The 18943-nt window shown below is 35.5% G+C and overlaps 1 protein-coding gene across 9 annotated transcripts in view; it reads right to left on the bottom strand.

The window, feature by feature from the left end:
• The window catches only part of dbn1 (drebrin 1), an 87824-nt gene that overhangs the window by 48707 nt on the left and 20174 nt on the right, over positions 1-18943 (bottom strand). Inside the window, exon 1 of one of the 9 annotated variants that reach the window (XM_051877391.1) lies at positions 1324-1650. The exons of the other annotated variants lie outside the window; for them this stretch is intronic. The gene's annotated coding sequence lies outside the window, so the exon portion shown is untranslated. Of the gene's footprint in view, positions 1-1323; positions 1651-18943 lie in introns of those variants that run through there. 9 annotated transcript variants of the gene reach the window in all.

Genomic DNA, 18943 nt, shown 5'->3' with positions numbered 1-18943 from the left:
GTAATGCCATGGTCCTTTTCATAACTATTTAGTTAGTAGGGGTTTTTGTCAAAGTGGCTAATGTCAACTCTATGGCCCAACCTGAGACAGATGGATCCTGGCTCTGTTTCATAATAGGATCCAGTGGCTCCCAAGTAAATGTTTAGATCGGCACTGGGCAGGGTTGGAAATGAACGAAGGCTTGAAGAAAAATATGTCATCAAAATGAACAGATGGAGTTCCCTGGGACCAATACGGCAGAAAGCGCATCCTGATTGTTTTCATTATTTTACAAAAGCACAACATTTTGCTGTTATTGTGAGTTTACAGAAATAAAAGTGAACCCATTACAGTTCGCATTACTCTTATCTGTATGACCAAAATGACGGAGTATTTAGGTTGAATGCAAGTGATCGCATCGGCGCCTGTATGTCATGCAGTAAGCGCGCTCTCCACACAAGCATGGATTTGCGCCTAATAATAGCGCACATTTATCTACGACTAGGCTAACATTAGAGTGAGCAGACTTGTAAAGTTGCTACTACTTACATGTTTCAATTGATAAGCCATATTTGAGGTTGATGAATGATAGGCCAATGTTTGTTTTTTCTTATCACATAAAGCTATCAAGTCTCTTCAGAAAATTTGGACTAAACTGCTCAATTCATATAGATTAGTTTTACGATCTTTATATGAACTTTTTAAAGCATCAAAGTTGCATAGCTGTCTATGGAGTGACAGAAAGCTCTCAGATTTCATCAAAAAGATCCGAATATGTTCTGAATATTTTTAAATTTTTGGGTGAACCAACCCTGTAATAAGTTTTTTAATTTTTTACAATTTATAATCTTTAGGCTATTTACATTATGCAATTTTTGTATGTACCTATGTATACAACCTTGAAGCAGCATTAAACAATCTAATAAATAATAAATAACGACAACAGACAAAAAAGACAACACAGATACATTTAATAAGGTAATTATAAAAACTGTCCTTACAAAAATAGAGAATGCTCATGGAAATCAATTCCAGAGGGCAAATATTGCCCCTTAATAGAAAAGTTCATTTCTGACCCTTGTGCCAGGTAACGGAAAATACAATAAATAGTTGTACAAACACCAAGACGTCACCAATAAGAAACTGCAAAAGAGTCTAAACACAAGAGCAAAACCTCTTTAAAGTCAATCATTGATTAGATTGAAAGACACAGAGTATGAATAAACCCCTTCAACAACAAGTTGCAAATGCGTGACATTTTCTTGGAAGAACAATGAATGAAGGCTTATTCATATGGCATCCTCAAGATTATAGAAACTCAGATAAATTCAGTAGAAGTCTCACCTCCATAGGGGTTTTTAACATTGTGGTCAGCCAAGACAAAGTTTTCTCAGGATATCCAGATATCTACAGTGAAAACTCTCGAGTTCTTCCTGGATTAAAATACCTCACATGTTGTTCCTGTTTCTGGGACATGCCAAAAAAATAAACTTGAATTGATGAGGCTTTAGAGACTGTCTATGAGACACTGAATCATATGCACATCTCTGGAAAATCTATGGCCTGTAATCAGGAGCAGCCTGTTCGAAAGTGCGGTGGAGAAGGAATTTGAGCAACATGATTCTAGATGGTACATTTGCAAACTATCCCAGAGGCCGACTGACCGCTCTATCAGACCTGAAAAGAACGCAGTGAACGTAATCGGCACAAAGTTGTTTGTGACGAACCAGACGTGGGGGGGGGGGGCATCTGAGTTATGTCGCCCTTTGACCCGCAGCTAGAACATGGTGACATCATTCCATTGGCTTGTTTAGTCATCGTGCTGTAAAACTAGAGGGGCTGAGAAGGGGTGGTGAATACCCAAAAGTATTTCTTCAGTCTGGGAATGTGTTGTGAGTATGTGGCGGTGTATTAGCATTGGGAGGAGGTCGAGAAGCTGGGAAAATACCCTTATATAGTCATGGGTAAAGCAAGAACCTGGAATCCATGAGGAAATGACCATGTGCTTTTGGAGAAAATGCTATTGGTATCAATAAATTAGGCCACCTCAGAGGAAATACAAGCCACCTGCTGAGCTATCTGCTTTCATTACCACTTCAGTGCAACATTGAGGAATAATTATGTGTAATTGCAGTGATTACACGGGTTCCACAAGGTTTTCCATTTTTGAGTTTCAGAGTAACAGGTTAGAAGGCAGAGATGCGCAGGGACGGCCGACCTTGTGCAGATGGGTGGGAGAAAAAAGATTTTCCACAAAAGAACATGTATAAAAGCAAATCACAGCTACTCCAGGGGCTGCCAGTGACAGTGATAATTGGTGAGCAATAATGATCAATATCTGACACACTGATGATACAGAACTTACACATACACATACATATAACAAACATGTTGACGTTGAGCCTACACTCTTAAAAATAAAGGTTCGTTATTGGCATCTATGTTTCCATGAAGAACTTTTAACATCCAAAACTTTCCATTGAACAAAAGGTTCTTTAGATTATTAAAATGTTCTTCACACTAAGAATTTTTTCCAATATTGAGCAGCCCTAACTGAGTCTATTTTTTTAATACATGTTCCTGATCTTACTGTACATGATTCATCTGTGCATATTCCAACAAAAATTGTTCTGCCTCTGAAATGACTTTTGTTCTCACTGATTATCCTGAAATACCTCACAATACAATGTAAAAAATGTAAACTTTAAACATATCCACACTTGCTCACACATATACACACATAAATAACAGCATAAAGAGAAGCATTACTGGAGAAACAGGGTCACAAGAACCTCATGGAGATCAGGTCACATCCCATCCAACATCAGCGCTGCTCTGACTCAAACTCTGTTAGCCATAAATACCCTCTTCAGCACTTACTGCTTACTCAAGCTCTCTAGATTCAGAAATACTACACACATTGTGCACGCATAAACAGTGTATATTACTCTTTTTAACAGCCGAGATTTTTCATGCCTGCACACACACAAACATACGGTTACATCTGTTTCATTCAGCTAAGGGATGAGTGATAACTAAAAAAACTTCATTCTACAAGAGTTTCTATAATTAGGGAACCCACGCCTCTTCAAAGGGCCTATTAATGTAGAACCGGCAGGAAAATTGCATTGATTTGAAATAGAACGAAAGAAATGCTTAAAATCATTCATGTCAAGGGCCTTATGTGGAGTTATTCAAAGAGGACGATGAATATCTGTTCTTGGAGCAGTGTGGATTAGTCCAGCAAAAGAAAAAAAAAGATAGAAAACAGAATGTACCATAACCACAAAAGATTTGAAAAAGAAAATGCACTTTAATCTGACTTAAAGTAATCAAGACATTTGAGAAAGATGTCAGCCACTTGATGCCAAGTCTAATTGTGAGTCCAGGATAATTTAGGCGTAACTTCCACTGCATCCAATCACAGCTGACAAACTCACATTGTCATTTAAATGAGGCTGTTTGTCTGCATAAAGGAGCATCACCACAATTCATTTAAACAAGTTGTGTTACTGACACATGGAAGAAAAGACAAAGAAAGTGATTAAAGTGCAAGTTAATTCCATGCTTGTGGGTGCAGCTGCATGTTTGTCCGCAGTCATCATTGATAATGCTGAAGTTAATGTCACTCAAGGAGATTCACTAAAATGATTTCTTCTTTCATAAAAGTCTCATATCTGAGGTTATAGAACCTTTGTGAAAAAAGTACACTTTGGAATACTTTTAAAAAGTGTTATTATTGTACTTAGTACTTATACTTTAAAGTAATATACTTAAGTGCTAATTGAATGTAATGTTTTCAGACACTTAATTGTATGCTATTTACAATTAAATGAAAATGATTATAGTTTCAATTTATAAGTAAAACCTAATTAAAACTTCTTTACATCTTTACATCTTTCAAGATGGTCACCGAGTAGACTGACCTACCTTACTCAGAGACAGAGTTTGTTTAAATTTCAGTGTTGTACTCAAGACCAGCTCATTCGAGTCCAAGTCAGGACCGAGACCAGCAGAAGGTCGAGTCCGAGTCACGACTGAACCCACATGCTCCTGAGTCCAAGACCATGACCATGAAAATATGGCCCCTCTTCTGGTCTCGGTCTTGACTCGGATTTGAATGAGCTGGATTAGACTAGAAACAAAATTCTTTTTTCCTCTGATTCCTTGGGTCAAGATGAAGATTGCACCCTATGACTTCATTTTCCGTCATGAAAATTTTTCCGCCACTTTGAATTTTCTGAAAAACCTACTTTTTCGAACTCCTCCTAGGCCATTACTCCGATTTTCACGAAAATTGAACCAGATCATCTTCAGACCATGCAGACAAAAAGTTTTTTTTAAGTTGATTTCTCAAACCGTTTTCGAAAAACATGCGAACGAATTTTACACGGTGCTTGTGAAAATAGACATAATGCTGTATCTCTGCAACGCTTTATTGTATTCAGACCAAACTTGGTACGTGTCATCACAAGCATGACCTGAGGCAACATGCAGCGTTTCGGCGCAGCGCCACCTACTGGTCCGGAGATACAAAAAATGGCTATTTTTGCTTATAACTTCTGATGGGTTTGTCCAAAAATCTTAAGTTTGGTCTTGTTGGATTCCGAGTCGAATGATATCCAATTTTCCCATATCGGCCATTTTGGCTGTCGGCCATTTTGAATTTTGTGCTAAAATGCTGTATTTTATGAACGCATTAGCGTATCATTACAAAATTCGGTATGGGTCATCAGCACAATGCCCTGAAGGAGCCTGAGAAGTTTCGGACCAGCGCCACCTAGTGGAGAAATTATTTTTCATATGCTTATAACTTTTGATCTGGTTAACTTATTTTCACGGGAGTCATATCGTTAGACTCCTGAATCCTTGCCGAGTCCAACGATACCAAACATGCTAGGTTTCAACTTGCGGTTTGTGCGGCGTGGTGATTTAGTGCTTAAAAAACAATTGCGAATATCTTCAAACCCGTTAGTCCGATCGAGACGAAACCAGCGTAGGAAACACAAAACCTAAGCTGGTTAACTACATGTTTAAGCCCAAATGTCAAAATTTTGATAGGAAATGGCAAAAAAATCAAAACAAAGTCGTCCATGGGTCATTTTTTATGATCTCATACATTTAAATGTCTATAACTCCAAATCGAAATGAGATATTTGCACCAAATTTGACACACACATGTATGGGGTCACCCTGAGGACACTTAAAAAAATTAGTGGGATTGTGCCTCTCGGTGGCGCTATAATTGAACAAAACATGAAATTTCCATTAACTACAATGCAGTATTATGATATAAAAATGCTATATTATATGAATGCATTGATGTACCATTACGAAACTCAGGATGTGCCATCGGCACCATGCTCTAAAGGTACACAATAGGTTTTGAGACAGCGACTCCTTGTGGTCAAATGTTATAATGAAATTTTAAAAAATGCTAACAGATTTATGTAAATGTGGCCTTTTTTAATGAGACTGATCTTAACTAATTCCGTGGGTCATGCTGAGAACATTGATGCCAATTTTGCCACAGTCAGCCAAACTTCCTGTCAGTCATTTTGATTTTCTTTAAAAACATACTTTTTTGAACTGCTCTTAGACTGTTGGTCCAATTTTCACCAAAATCGAATTGTATCATCTTCAGACCATGCTGATAAAATGTTATGGATTTCGTGTTGATAGGCGAAACCTTATTCATTTACCACAGCAACAAATTTGAGGCTTGATGCCTAAATGACTCTTGAGGCTGTATCTCTGCAATGCTTTCACATACTGACACCAAACTTTGCGAGTGTCATTGTCACCTCACTCTGACCACACCTCATTAATTTAATCACAGTGCCACCTATTGGTCGAAAGTGATAAACCAGTAAATCTTTATTATTGACTGTATTTGTGATTTTTCAGCTCTTTTGCCTAAAATGATCTTAATAGGTCTTTAATTGCTCACTGTTGCAGTTGGTCTGATGCTCCCAGCCATGTTGGCTGGCTTCTTGTGCCTCTTTTGTGCTTGGCCCCGTAATTGCTGCTTGCAGCTATATTTAAATATTGGATCTTTGCATTAAGGTGCCGATATACTCACACATTTTTTTTTTTCATTCTTCACTTAGGAGTAAAAAGAGATCTGAAATACCTTTTCAGCGGTACACTGTTAGCAAACATCCCACACTGCTAAGAGAGGCTTTTAGATTAATTTCGATGAAGTTCGTTTTGACAATGGCAAGCTGTTTTGAACTCCCGAAACAAACTCCAAATGAACTTCGTTTTGGCTCGATTTTGTTAGAAATGTCACACCAGTTTGTTCTTCAATTTCGCTTGAAGTATATCAAAGCCTTTAGGCCTGGCCTAATATAAATGCAGCACAAAAATATCCCTGCTGAAAAATTTAGCATTGCTGGTCACCAGCATAAGATTTGTTTTGCATGCTGGGACCAGCTTAGGATGCTGGAGTGCTGGTGGACAAGCATATGTTGTCTTTTGGGAGCTGGTATGATCCCAGCAATACCACAACAAAATTTGTGTATGTGTTACATATCATGTTTCTTAGTGTGTTTTGGTAGTTAAAGACCAAGACAATTTTCCAAATTAATTTTAATAAATTATTTAATAAAGAAAAACACATGTTGCTGGTTCCACGTTTATACAGTAGAATCCCCAGTGTTAAACAAACTCTGCTCAGTTTTCATATGGTCCCAATCTATGATAAAAGTAACACTGAATCAATGTTGCAATTAGTGAAATAAAATAGATTCACTCTACAAGTGATGATTGAACATTAGTGATGACACCTGCAGTTAACAAGCAGAATCAATGAAGATAAGAGGGATAACAAGAACAGAAAAAGAGAAGAGATGAGATGAGCAGAAACTACAACTGACTTACAGCCACAGAGCCTTAGATAAAAATCAACTGCAAATAAAATCACCAGAAGGTGATTAAACAACTCCAAAAACAGCTTATCTATATTCACTTATTACAAACTAGTTTGGCTTTATTTCTTTCATATGGGTCATGTAGAAACGTTGCTGAAGTCTGTTTGAAATCCCCATTATGGTGATTAGTGTTACCATTAGTTGGACACTTGGCCCTTGACTTTGGTTGAATTAATTCCCTTTCAGCAATTGTTGAAAGTGCATGCTATTTCACTATATCACTATTTTCAACAATATTTCATGCTCCTGACCGCACTGACCTTTTACTATATCAATTTTTCAGCAGGGATGCCATCTATAATGTTGTTAATATTTATCAAACAAGCAAGAAAAAAATAATTACATAAAAAGTGCATGCAATATCAAATAAATTTAGGTATCGAGTGTTATAAAATTTGGACTTTTACTATTGTGACAACCCTACATTTCACAATATGACAATTTGGTGTCTTATGACACAACTTCATACCCTTGTGTTTAATGTCTTTCGTATTTTTACTTATCCTCAGTTTAATGTGGCAGTAATTTCCATTTCGCCTTAACACCTCAAACGATTACAGAATTTCTCTCTTCTAGGTGTTTATTCCCTTGGCTTCCTGTTGCTTTGGAGTCAGCATGACTGTTCACCTTTTCAGTGTCAAAACTAAAACTGACCACTGAAATGACCAGGATATGTACCAGCCTTACCAACACTAGATGGTCAGCTGTAAACAAGGTTTGGGGACAGAATCGGCAAACAAAACCAAGTTGACATGCTTGTCTTCAGGCTGTTGCCAAGAAGGCCATCACAGAACTAATCTGAGGCCTCTCATTTGCTTTGGAAAAGGCCGGCTTCACTTTACAATGGCTGGGCAAGGTTTCAGATAAAATTATTGTCCAATTCCCTTCGGATAATTAGGTTTCAAGACACTGAAACACGTCCTTCCATGCAAGGCCACAAAATGCAATGTCCTCTTTCCAGGAACTCATAGTACGTTTTATTGCATTACACGAAGTGACACTATGTCTTTGCTGCAGTGACGTAAGAGATTATTATTTTACGAGTTTTAATATCTGGGGCGTACATCCAACTGTATTTTCAGGATTAACAGCAGTTCTGCCACCCCTTGTGAAAATGAATTACACTTTACATACTTTTAAAAAGAGTACTTAATACATCTATATTTTTAAATATACTTAATTATGAACTGAATGTTTTTGGAAACTTAATTGGGTGTTATTTGCAATTAAATGAAAATGTATTATAAATTAATCTTATATGAAATGCAGTTACTTGAACTCATGATAGTTTTTTGACATAGGATTAAGTACATCTTTATATGTAATTTAATAATTACATTGTTTTTAAATAATGGATAATTATATATTGAATAATTATATTGTCTTTGAAATATGGTTAAGCATTTATGGTTAAACTAAAATATACTTTAATTTCTACTGAAACTTGAATGTCATGTATTTAAATATATTTGTAATTGTACATTTGTAATATTGAAGCTGCAATTTATTACATTTAAAATATATTTACTTTAAATGTAATGTTGGATAACACTACAGTTAAAATTATAAAGTACTTTACATGTGCTTTAGTATGTTAGTCAACACATCAAAATAAGTGTACTTCTGTGAAGCATGACAAAAGGTTATTTAAAACATGATTTAAGTATTAAATCATTATAATCATTATAAAAGTATTTTAAAGTAAAATTTGACATAAAGTGCACTTTTAAAAAGTGTATAAGAATTATAATTATGTAAGTGTACTCTCTTTAAGTACACTTAATTTCTTTATTCATTATTTCATTATTAGCACATTTTTTAAAAAATATACTTCAATAGAGTTAATCAAAGGCATGCAGTGCTATACAAATTGTGCCAAAACCGTGCCCGGAAGTTGCACACTGTTCCTGTACCAATCCCTAACAGCAAAACAAAGCCTGGAACAATATGCAAAACACATCTGATACTGTATTACACATGAGGGAACGGCCAGTTGTCTTTGATAAGTGCGAATGTGCCTTGAATGGTTAACTGTAATATTTCCCAAGTGAAATTCTCTTATTTCGTGCTCTATCCCACGTTTAGTCCATTTCAGCCGCCCTGGTCTGTATCATGTGGTCATGATGTCACTGCACAAGCAGCAAGCAGGCGGTTCAGTTTTGTGGTTACTGAGATCATAGTCACATTCCACGTCACCCATTTTATGCCTGGTGATGATGCTTCGATACTAATGCTAACAGCAGATTAGCATTCCGATTTTTTTTTTTTTTCACTTGCGTCACAAGAGACAAGGACACATCTTGCTGATGCTTATTTCTGATTAGGACACTCAAATCTTTTCAGACATCCATTAAAAACCCAGCTGGTCTTTGGGGAGACAGTTAGCTCCTTGAGCTGAAGTGCTTGGTGTGAATAATACGAGTGTTATTTATCTCAAGCAGAAGAATACTAGAGCTGTCTTGCAAGGTCAGTACCCTACAAGAGTAAAACAATCGGGCCAGTCACATTAACCTTATGCTTTTCCTTCAGGCAATAGTTTGCCGGTTTCTCTCGGCTAGCTTTCAATAGACAATTGATATCTTAAAGAAAGATTTCAGGCCAGTTCATCCCAAGAATGATAACTATAGAGATAACTACAGTATAACGATAGTGTTCACATCAATGCATGATAACATTCTGTTTATTATAAGCGCAGTGCAATTATGTTGTCTGCCACTTTAAAAGCTTAAAGTCGGTGGATTCTGATTGGTTGTAAATGTTTTTAGCATTCATCAGATAGAAACTTTCTGCAAGTAATTCCAACAATATCGTTACTCTGTGTCGTTATCGTTATAGTTGTTCTCATAGAATTAGAAGGATTATTAAAACTTTATAGTTATATTTATCATTAAAGTGTTTGTCCTTGGTGTGAACGGGCCTTTAAAGGGATAGTTCAACAAGATCCAGCTTCTGATATTTATTTAAAGGGATACTCCACCCAAAAATAAAAATTCTCTCATCATTTGCTCACCCTCATGTCATCCCAGATGTATATGACTTGCTTTCTTCAGATGAACACAAACTGAGATTTTCCAAAAAATAATTAATCTCTGTGCATACATATAATGCAAGTGGATGGGCCCCTCAAAGTTTATGCTTCAAAAACCATGCAAAATGAACACAACAGTAATCCATGCATTCCCAGCTGATGAGTCAATGTCTTTTGAAGCAAAACGATAGGTGTGTAAGAAAAATAATGAATTTTTTTTTTTTTTTTTTTAACGTTTTAAACCGTCGCTTCAAGCACACTATGAACATCAGCACATTGTAAAGCATGATGTATGCGTGTTGTGAAACAGAGAGGGTGTCACTTTTTGCAAGAGTTTCAAAACGTAATACATTGATTCATCAACTGGGGTTGTATGGATTACCTTCGTGTTTGTTTTGTGTTGTTTTTGAAGCAACTTTTAGGAATCTATCCACTTGCATTATATGAACTCACAGAGATGGATTATTTTTCTAAAAATCTAATTTTTTGGTAGAATATTCCTTTAAAAGCAACTGAACCAAATATTAATGTTAATTTTGGGCCATATGCTCAAAGCCTGTGACATGAACATGCTCAGAAAGGTTCCACTTTGCTTGATGGCATAAAAAAGCAGCATAATTCAACAGTACTCTAAGCAGGATCCCAAATATAGTGTCACATCTGCCTGAAGGAGGTGTCAGATGATGGAGGCCACTATAATATGCACGACAAATTCATCGCACCTGGACAACGGAGGCTTCACACCCACATGGGATACGGGTTCCAGTTGTCATCCACGTTATCATTTAGTGGGTGAAGTCAAGCTACTCTGACATTTTCCTTATTGAAGTGTAGAACTGTGCCACCTGTGCCATGCACATGCAATTAGACCCTTCAGGGGAGGGCAGCGAACCAGTTCACATCAGTGTTGCCAAGGACCAACTGTCATGCAGGTGAAAAACCTCAACTGTCTATATACACAAATAGAGTGTTGCAGTGATGACATATTTTTGTAGGCAACCCGGAAGTCAGCATCACACTGGTTCCCTTGACAAACACCCAATAGGATTTTTCCATTGGCCTTATGGAATATTGCAGAAAATAAGCTCTGTGATCAAAAACATTTTTTGATTCTTACACATTTTGTTTATCATGACAATCTGCATGAACACAACTTTTATGAATTTTGAAGCCTAAATACAATCACCAGAAGTAAAAAGCAAACCGTAGCCTATAAACAAACTACACCACAGCTGCATGACTTCAACATCACCATCACTAAGCTTCCAACAACTTCAATTCAAACCTTTGTTAGAATAGTTTTCGAAAGCATGATCATAAAAACAACGAGGCGGTGAAAGCGGACTAGTTAGTAGATGAGTTAGTAGACCTTTTTAGTCCCATTTAGCCAGCAACCACCTTTTCAAAATAACTAAAAGCTTTTAAAAAAGAAGTAATAATAATGTATTTTATGTTATAGAATAGAATGTGAAAATATCTTGAGCTTGTGTTAACTGCATACCTTATTTCAGGAATTTAACAAAAAACAAATGACGTCAGGACGACAAAACAGGAAGTGCTAAAATATATTAACAAATGAGACTTTATTGTAAAGTGTTACCAAAATTCTATGCTATTGTGACTAAATAAAAAAAATAAATAAATGAAACACTAAAAACTAAAATCAATCATTTTACAGTAAATGATACAAGTGAATTTAAGCAACACAACTGTAACGGGCTCAGGGAAGAAGGAGGCGGGAACTGGCAAACGATCATCATAACTCTAATAATATAATAAACAACAAAACGAAAGTAAAATAAACTAAACCAAGACAACAACATAAAGTCCCAGGCCTGGTCCTCTCTTGTCCTTTAACCTTCCGGAGCTCTTCCGTGGGACACGAGACCGGTGTGGCGCACAGGTGACACTCATTAAAACTCGCACCACCAGCCTCACTCCATTCCCATGGCTCTCAGCCCCACCCTGCTTCTTGCCACAACAACATTACAATGTAAATTGAAAAAAATGGATAATCATTTTGATATTTGCTAAAGATTATATTAAACTGTGATAATTTGTTAATGTTTTTAACTATAATTGAGCGTTGGGTAATCTGAATTGACAAAGGTAATTTAAATGTAAAAATAAGGGGATTTAATGAACTATCCCTTTAAGACATAAAACCAGAACATATGAAGACAAGACCAACAGGTTTATAATATCTTTAGAATATGCTTCTAAAGAATTGGAGCTGTTGTCCTCTTGTGTTCTCCAGCAGGCCAGTTAATGCATCAGGAGGGAGGTGGCAGCTCGCAGAAACGCTGTGTTCTTCTCTTGGAGGTGACTGTAAAAAGCTCCAGGAAGAAAGCGTGAAAGCCTCCAGAACAAGCCCGGCTCCATATGGGTAGCGAGAGCTCCAAGACAAGCTCTTGCAGAGTGACATTTAGCCAAGAAGTGCATGTGAAAGCATGACCACTGAACTTCTGTGCTGGATTCCAAATGCCAATGTGTCCATTTATTGTGCAGACGCTCAGCCGATGCAAAGAGAGTAAAACTGAAATGTATCAAGTGCAAACAGCCACTGGAACCTGTGGCCAGACTATATAATGGCTGGTTGACATTTAAGCATGAAAGGTTAGGAAAAAAAAAAAAACTTTGTAAATAGGATATTTAAAAAAAAAAAAAAATCACAGTTGTATTTCACACGCTCTTGGCTGTTTAGAAAAGTAAATAATTATTGCAATTTGCAATTGCTGTATTTTAAACTACTTTTTTTTTTCTTTCAAAACTAAGCTCTGAAACTCATAAAATAAAATAGATTTCATTTTTCAGTCAAAGTTCAAACCACTTTAACACCAGCTGCATGCTACTCATTTCATCTCTATGCACACTTTTTTTTTTTAACAGAACGGCCAAACTGAAGCACTGCCCCTTACACAAAACACAATTACAGTGTTTGCTTATTGCTGCTCGAGTTCCGCTTTTAAAAAAAAATGCTCCCAATCACACCATCTGCAGGACTCCACTGCATGACACATTCGGCATCTCACTCTCAGCCTCTTTCCAAAACAATTCACTGGATGATAAACATGGGCAGCCATACTTTCAGTAACTGTGCTACTGTTAATTAATCTAATGTTGACATTGTTTTGAGTTGTTTATTCTGGTTATTTTAGTGGGCGTATATATGACATGAAAGAAATCCACACCCCTGTATATCTCATTAAAGTCACCATAGGGCTGCATAAGCGATATGGCCAAAAAAATTATCACAATAAAATTTTTCATGTCAGTTGATGTTGATAATTGTCATGATAAATGTCAAATCTTTATTTCTTTCAAGTTTAAAGGCAGAGTTTTGCTTCTGAGTGAAAGTTGGAGAAACCAGACAGTCAATTCTGGTTTTAAACTACTCTAAATTTAAATATTCTGACTGTTTCAGTTAGGACTATACTTTTATTAAAATTACCATTGGTCATCCATAGTATCATACATTTAGATTGTGATAACTATAGCAATATAGCATATAGCACGTCACTACCATGGTTAAATGTAACTATATGGTTTCTATGGTATTTGTTATAAAAAAACAGTAGCCTAAATACATTTAGTATGAATACAAATGCACAAATGCTATAGTTTAATAACAAAAATACTTTCTGCCACAATACCATTGTGCAGTTAGTGTAACTATAGTAAATCCATGGTAAATGTTGGTGATTTGTAGATTGAAAAGCCATCTATCTGGATCGCTCATGGCACAATTTTTCACCTGTTATACCCGTCAGTGCTGTTGAGAATGTCAGCGCTATTGTTTTCTTTGCAGAATTCAAGTGTTTCTCACTGGATCTCACAGCGCTGTTTAGTGGTCGAGTGATCAAGACTGATAAGCGTCAGCAAGTAAGCGCATCTGGAGCGCTGCGCTGCTGTTTGAGCCGAGCTGATAAACGGTCCGTGTGGCGCCGTTAAAGCTTTTCTGTTCCTCTTCTGCCACGTAAACTTTATAGTGAACATTTATCAATCTTTTATTATAATTTTATCGATGAAAATTATTTTGCAATAATTATTGTTATCATTTAATCGCCCAGCCCTATCGACATTTCTTATTGCAGTATTCATTATAAAAACACTAATAATTTAGCAAATAAGAAAAAAAAAATCTATTTTTATACAGTACATTATAATATTGTGATGCCTAAACTAGCATTTAAAAAGATTGATTTTAGTGCTTTATTTATTAATTTATCTAGAGAAAATTTTAAAATTTTAATATCTGCCATTAAACATTTATTGGCCATAACATGAAAATAATTGCCTGTATTGACTAGAATTTTAATATTTGTGCATCTGTACTGTGAGATAAAGTAAGAGCTAAGTGACAAGGGGAGTTCCAATTGAAAATCATTGTGTCAAATGACAAAAAACGGTTAGAAAAGGCTACTCATAGATATGCAAATTTAATTAGCTCATACCATCATGAGGGGACCCCAAAAGGTACGGGCTCCCCACCAGCTCTTTGAAGGTACACCAATGCCTGAGTCATACGGATTTATACAAAAACATACAGCCATTTTGCTGAATAGTGACTCTGAAACAGCAAATGGCCTGTGTGGAAACAAACAATTATAATATATAGTAATCACTCATATAGCATTGCTTGAAGGCATATTTGTAAAGGAAATGATCAATGCTTTATGAACAACGAGTTCTCTGACAGATTCCATGATAAATGAATTTCATTATCATAGTGTTTTGTTTGCTGACAAAAGTCAGGAATCAATCACATAAAACTCTGTTATTAGCAGCAAAACACTAATCAAATGAGGCAGGTTACAGCATTATAAAACATGCAGTGTGTGACATGCAGACTACAGGCCTTTTGCACTAACCAGACCATCTGGGCCTTTCACCACCAAGAATATTTAACCGTACACACTGTACAATAACTGCACAATATAACCACGGCCAGCGCTCCACAAGCCTGTCTTCAGCTTTATCAGGCCTGATAAACCATTTTCTATCTATGCGAAAGCAATGAAATACTAAAAAACAAACCCAGGAAGCGTTCTAAATAACCACAGGACTGCCTGATGTTACTGTCTAAAGGTGAAGAGACAACAACACCTGGTTGAGGTGTAAAGAGGCAATCATGAGGTGCAATGACGTGCGTTTCCAACATAAACCTGCAAGGAAGGCTGTCGATTACCACGGAAAATGACTTTGTTAAAACTGTTTACAGTCATACTCACCCTAGTGAAAAATAAATATACCAAAATATATTTGAAATACATTTATTTTATTTTTAAGTATACTACAAATACATTTACATATTTATGTACTTAATATAAGTAGAATGCAATTGTACTTTTGGTATACTAAATTGATATACATAAAATCTGCTAAATTGGAACAACTAATTTTGAACATAATGCACTTTAGTTAGTAGTGCCGAGGTTCAACTACTTCACTTAACTTGTACTACTAGATTTACTTAAGTATATTTGATTGTGCTAAAATGGAACTATTGCAAGTATACCTCACTTTAAATATCTTGCATTTAAAGATATATTATACATTGATCATACTATCCTTACTAATAGTGATATTAAAACACATTTTAGGCTTAATATTAAGAAATGTGCATTGTGCAGTAAAGAAGTACTTGAAATAAAGTTTAATTATAATATTTATATCAGTAAGTCTCAAGCAATATGTCAGTAAATATGTTAATGGATTTGTATTTTGTACAATATTTATGAACTAAATGTACTTTACATACATTTTAGTATAAGTTTTTTGCAATACGGCAGTTGAAGTCTAAATGGGGCAAGGCATTTTGGAAGCTACACTGGTCATATGAGCAGAAATCTGCGGCTCATATTTTGTTACAGCACTAATAAATCAATTCTTCTGTATAAAATTTTGTTATTTAAACTGTAAAGTTAAAATCTACGGAACTCTTAAAGGGAGAAATGAGATGGGAGGAAAAATTTGCCTATGTTTCAATGCTTTTGCGTTTGGAATATAAGGTGGGTGAAAAAACTATATTTCAGTGCTTTTGTGAGCAAATGCAACATCTCGGGGGAACACTTTTGTGGGGACTTTTTTAGGTAGATGAACTTGGTTATGTAACTGGTTCTGTGTTACCAGTGTAATTCCTTTTTTTATATCCCTTCATATATCGTACAAAAGTTACAGAATTTACACACAATGTCACATACAAACATACAATGCGACCAGTGTGGTCAAATTCTTTTTAAAGAATCAAAAACAGTCATGACCAGCCAGAAACAAATGACTCTTATTAACTGAATTGTTATATTAATGAATTGTTCAAAAATTGTTCAGAATGAAATCAATCTGAAGTACTGCTCAGTATAATATACAGCATTGCAAGAGAGACAATTTCTTTTCATATGACATTGTAATGTTAAAAATATAATAAAATAAACACTGACTGAACCTGAAATATACAAAATGAACCTGAATCAAACTGAATCAAGAGCTTGTTAATCACAAACTAACTGAATCTGGAAATATGTATTGATACCCTACCCTGCTAGCCTCATTTTAACATCTTTTACCTGTACTTTTTAAAGTGCGTATTTTAACGTGAATTTTGATGCAATTCCCCAATGACTTCAACTTTAAGAGAATTAATGTACATAAAATATGCCAGTTTTTACAGACTTAAATTTACAAATTAAAAGAAATTAAAATGAATTAAAATAAAAATGTAAAGATTTAAAAATGTAAATTATTATAGTGATTTTATTATTTTCTGTTGTAACTGACAGCATGTCAGAAATGTTTATAAACTTTCTTCTTCCACCACTGAATTAGTTTTTTTCTCGTTTAAAATGTAAATCTAACAAATTTTAGTAAGGTTTAATTCAAAATATTTAGTTTTTATCTTTAAGTTTGCTTCTCAAGTAAATATACTGTGTTTTTAATCTTTAAATATTGAATATTTCAACTGGAAAACAAGACAAAAAATACTGGTCTTGAAAATCCTTTCTGGAGTGTATATTACGGGATCAGTGGCAAGAGTTGAGCTTTCATCAGCCTCTCAAATGTCATTGCATTCGCTGGCCTGCGATCTTTTCACAAGACGCTCTGAAAGGACCATCTGTGTGGACAGTGCAGCCGTGACTGTCCAGATGTCCACTAGTGAGTGGGCTGATAGCACATCAGCAGGGGTCATTTCCACTTCATCAATGAAACACACAAAAGAAACGTCACTGGGAAACAAAGAGGTGGAACTGGCAGATGCAGCAGTGAGTAAGAGAACAGGAACAACAAAGAATGATCCAGAATAGCCTGATGCTTCAGTCAACCCACTCACCCTTCTACCATCCCGACTTATACAACATAGATCCAGCACTGAGCACATCTGTCCACTAACTACATTAACGTTTTACAATCACCTCAGTGAAAAACGGGAACAATACCCACAGGAGGTTTGATTAAGTCACACATCATAAAACTCTTAGATTGGCTGACTACTACAGCCGTGTTGCTTTGGTTTTGTATGGCCCACAAATTTAGGGCCTCGTAAAAACTGACCGTGCAAATTTGAGCAAATTGTTCAGCTTTTTGTACAACATAAATAGCACTAAACAACTACCAGCTCTTTGAATGCTGGAGGTCTGTTATTTCTTACAGTTATTGACTGAATCATATCTACCCCTTTGTGAACATGATAATATGATTCAAATTCAGACAGATCACAAAAAACATGATTCATCACTATACACAAGATCGTGGATGGCAGAAAAAGTTATAATTTTCTTACCAAATTTGGTATTTCCCTCAGAAGATGATAGGTAATAGCCAAGACCAACCCTGAGCCTAGGGTTAGTTTAGGGTTAGTTAGATTCTTTATCATTTATTCACCCTTATTTCATTCCAAACCTGTAAGACTTTTAGTCATCTTTGAAACACAAAGAAGATATTTTAATGAAATCTGAGAGATTTCTGTCCCTCCATTGACAGTCCATGCAACTTTGACACTTCAAAAATTTATAAAGTGATCTTAAAACTAACTGATATGGATTGAGCAGTCCAAATAGAGACACGATTGCTTTATATGATAACAGATTTTTATATACAATTATAGGCTTTTATATACAAGTGTCAATAAAGTAAATTTTAGTTAACTATAAATGCTTGTCAGTACATTCAGCAATACACTTTAACCATATTTCAAAGACAACAGAAGTAATGGTTACACTTTTTTTAAAGTACATTTACTTACAGTGTACTTACCCAAGAAAGTACTGTAATATAAGGTAACTACATGAGTTAAGGTTAGGTTTAGGGGTAGGTTCAGGGTTAGTACCTAGTTATAACCCAGTTATTGTAATTGCTACATAGTACATAGTATGTACATGTGGAATAGCACTGTAAAATAAAGTGCTGCCGAATTAATTATGAAATTAAATACAGTATATGTACTTAATATGTACTCAAGTCCTACTTAAGTGGGTAAAAAATTTCACTAAATTCACTAAAATTCAGCTAATAGCAATTTAAATTTAAACTACGATAAATTATTTAATTACAATTAACATGCAATCAAGTGTCTGAAAACATTACATTCAGATCGCACTTAAGTATATTTTTAAAGTATATTGTTTTCATAATAGGTACTCTTTTACTTTACAAGGGATACTATAGACATACTGTAATATCAACAATTAAAAGCATATCAGTGCCTATTTAGTAAGTTGGTCATCCTGATAAACTTTTCAGAGGTTAGCCAATCAAAAAAGAGCTAATTTACCTTGAAGAAGTCTTAAAGGTATATTGCCAATACAGAAAATGGTCATTTAAAACCAAATTCTGACTGTTTTTGGTGCAAGTAATCTTTTCCAGCATTATAAGTGGTTTTCAAGAAAAAATAAAAAGCTACAAAAGTGAACCTCAAAATGGAGGAAGATCTGTAGCAGACACTGCATTGAGTAATACTAGTGTATCCACAGATGAGAGCTTATGCTAGTGGCCCTCTATGGATTTCACC

This window comes from Ctenopharyngodon idella, chromosome 21 (genome assembly GCF_019924925.1).
Source record: "Ctenopharyngodon idella isolate HZGC_01 chromosome 21, HZGC01, whole genome shotgun sequence".
Taxonomy (NCBI): domain Eukaryota; kingdom Metazoa; phylum Chordata; class Actinopteri; order Cypriniformes; family Xenocyprididae; genus Ctenopharyngodon; species Ctenopharyngodon idella.
The sequence above is the reverse complement of the archived record's forward strand: the minus strand, read 5'-3'. Positions and strand labels throughout refer to the sequence as shown.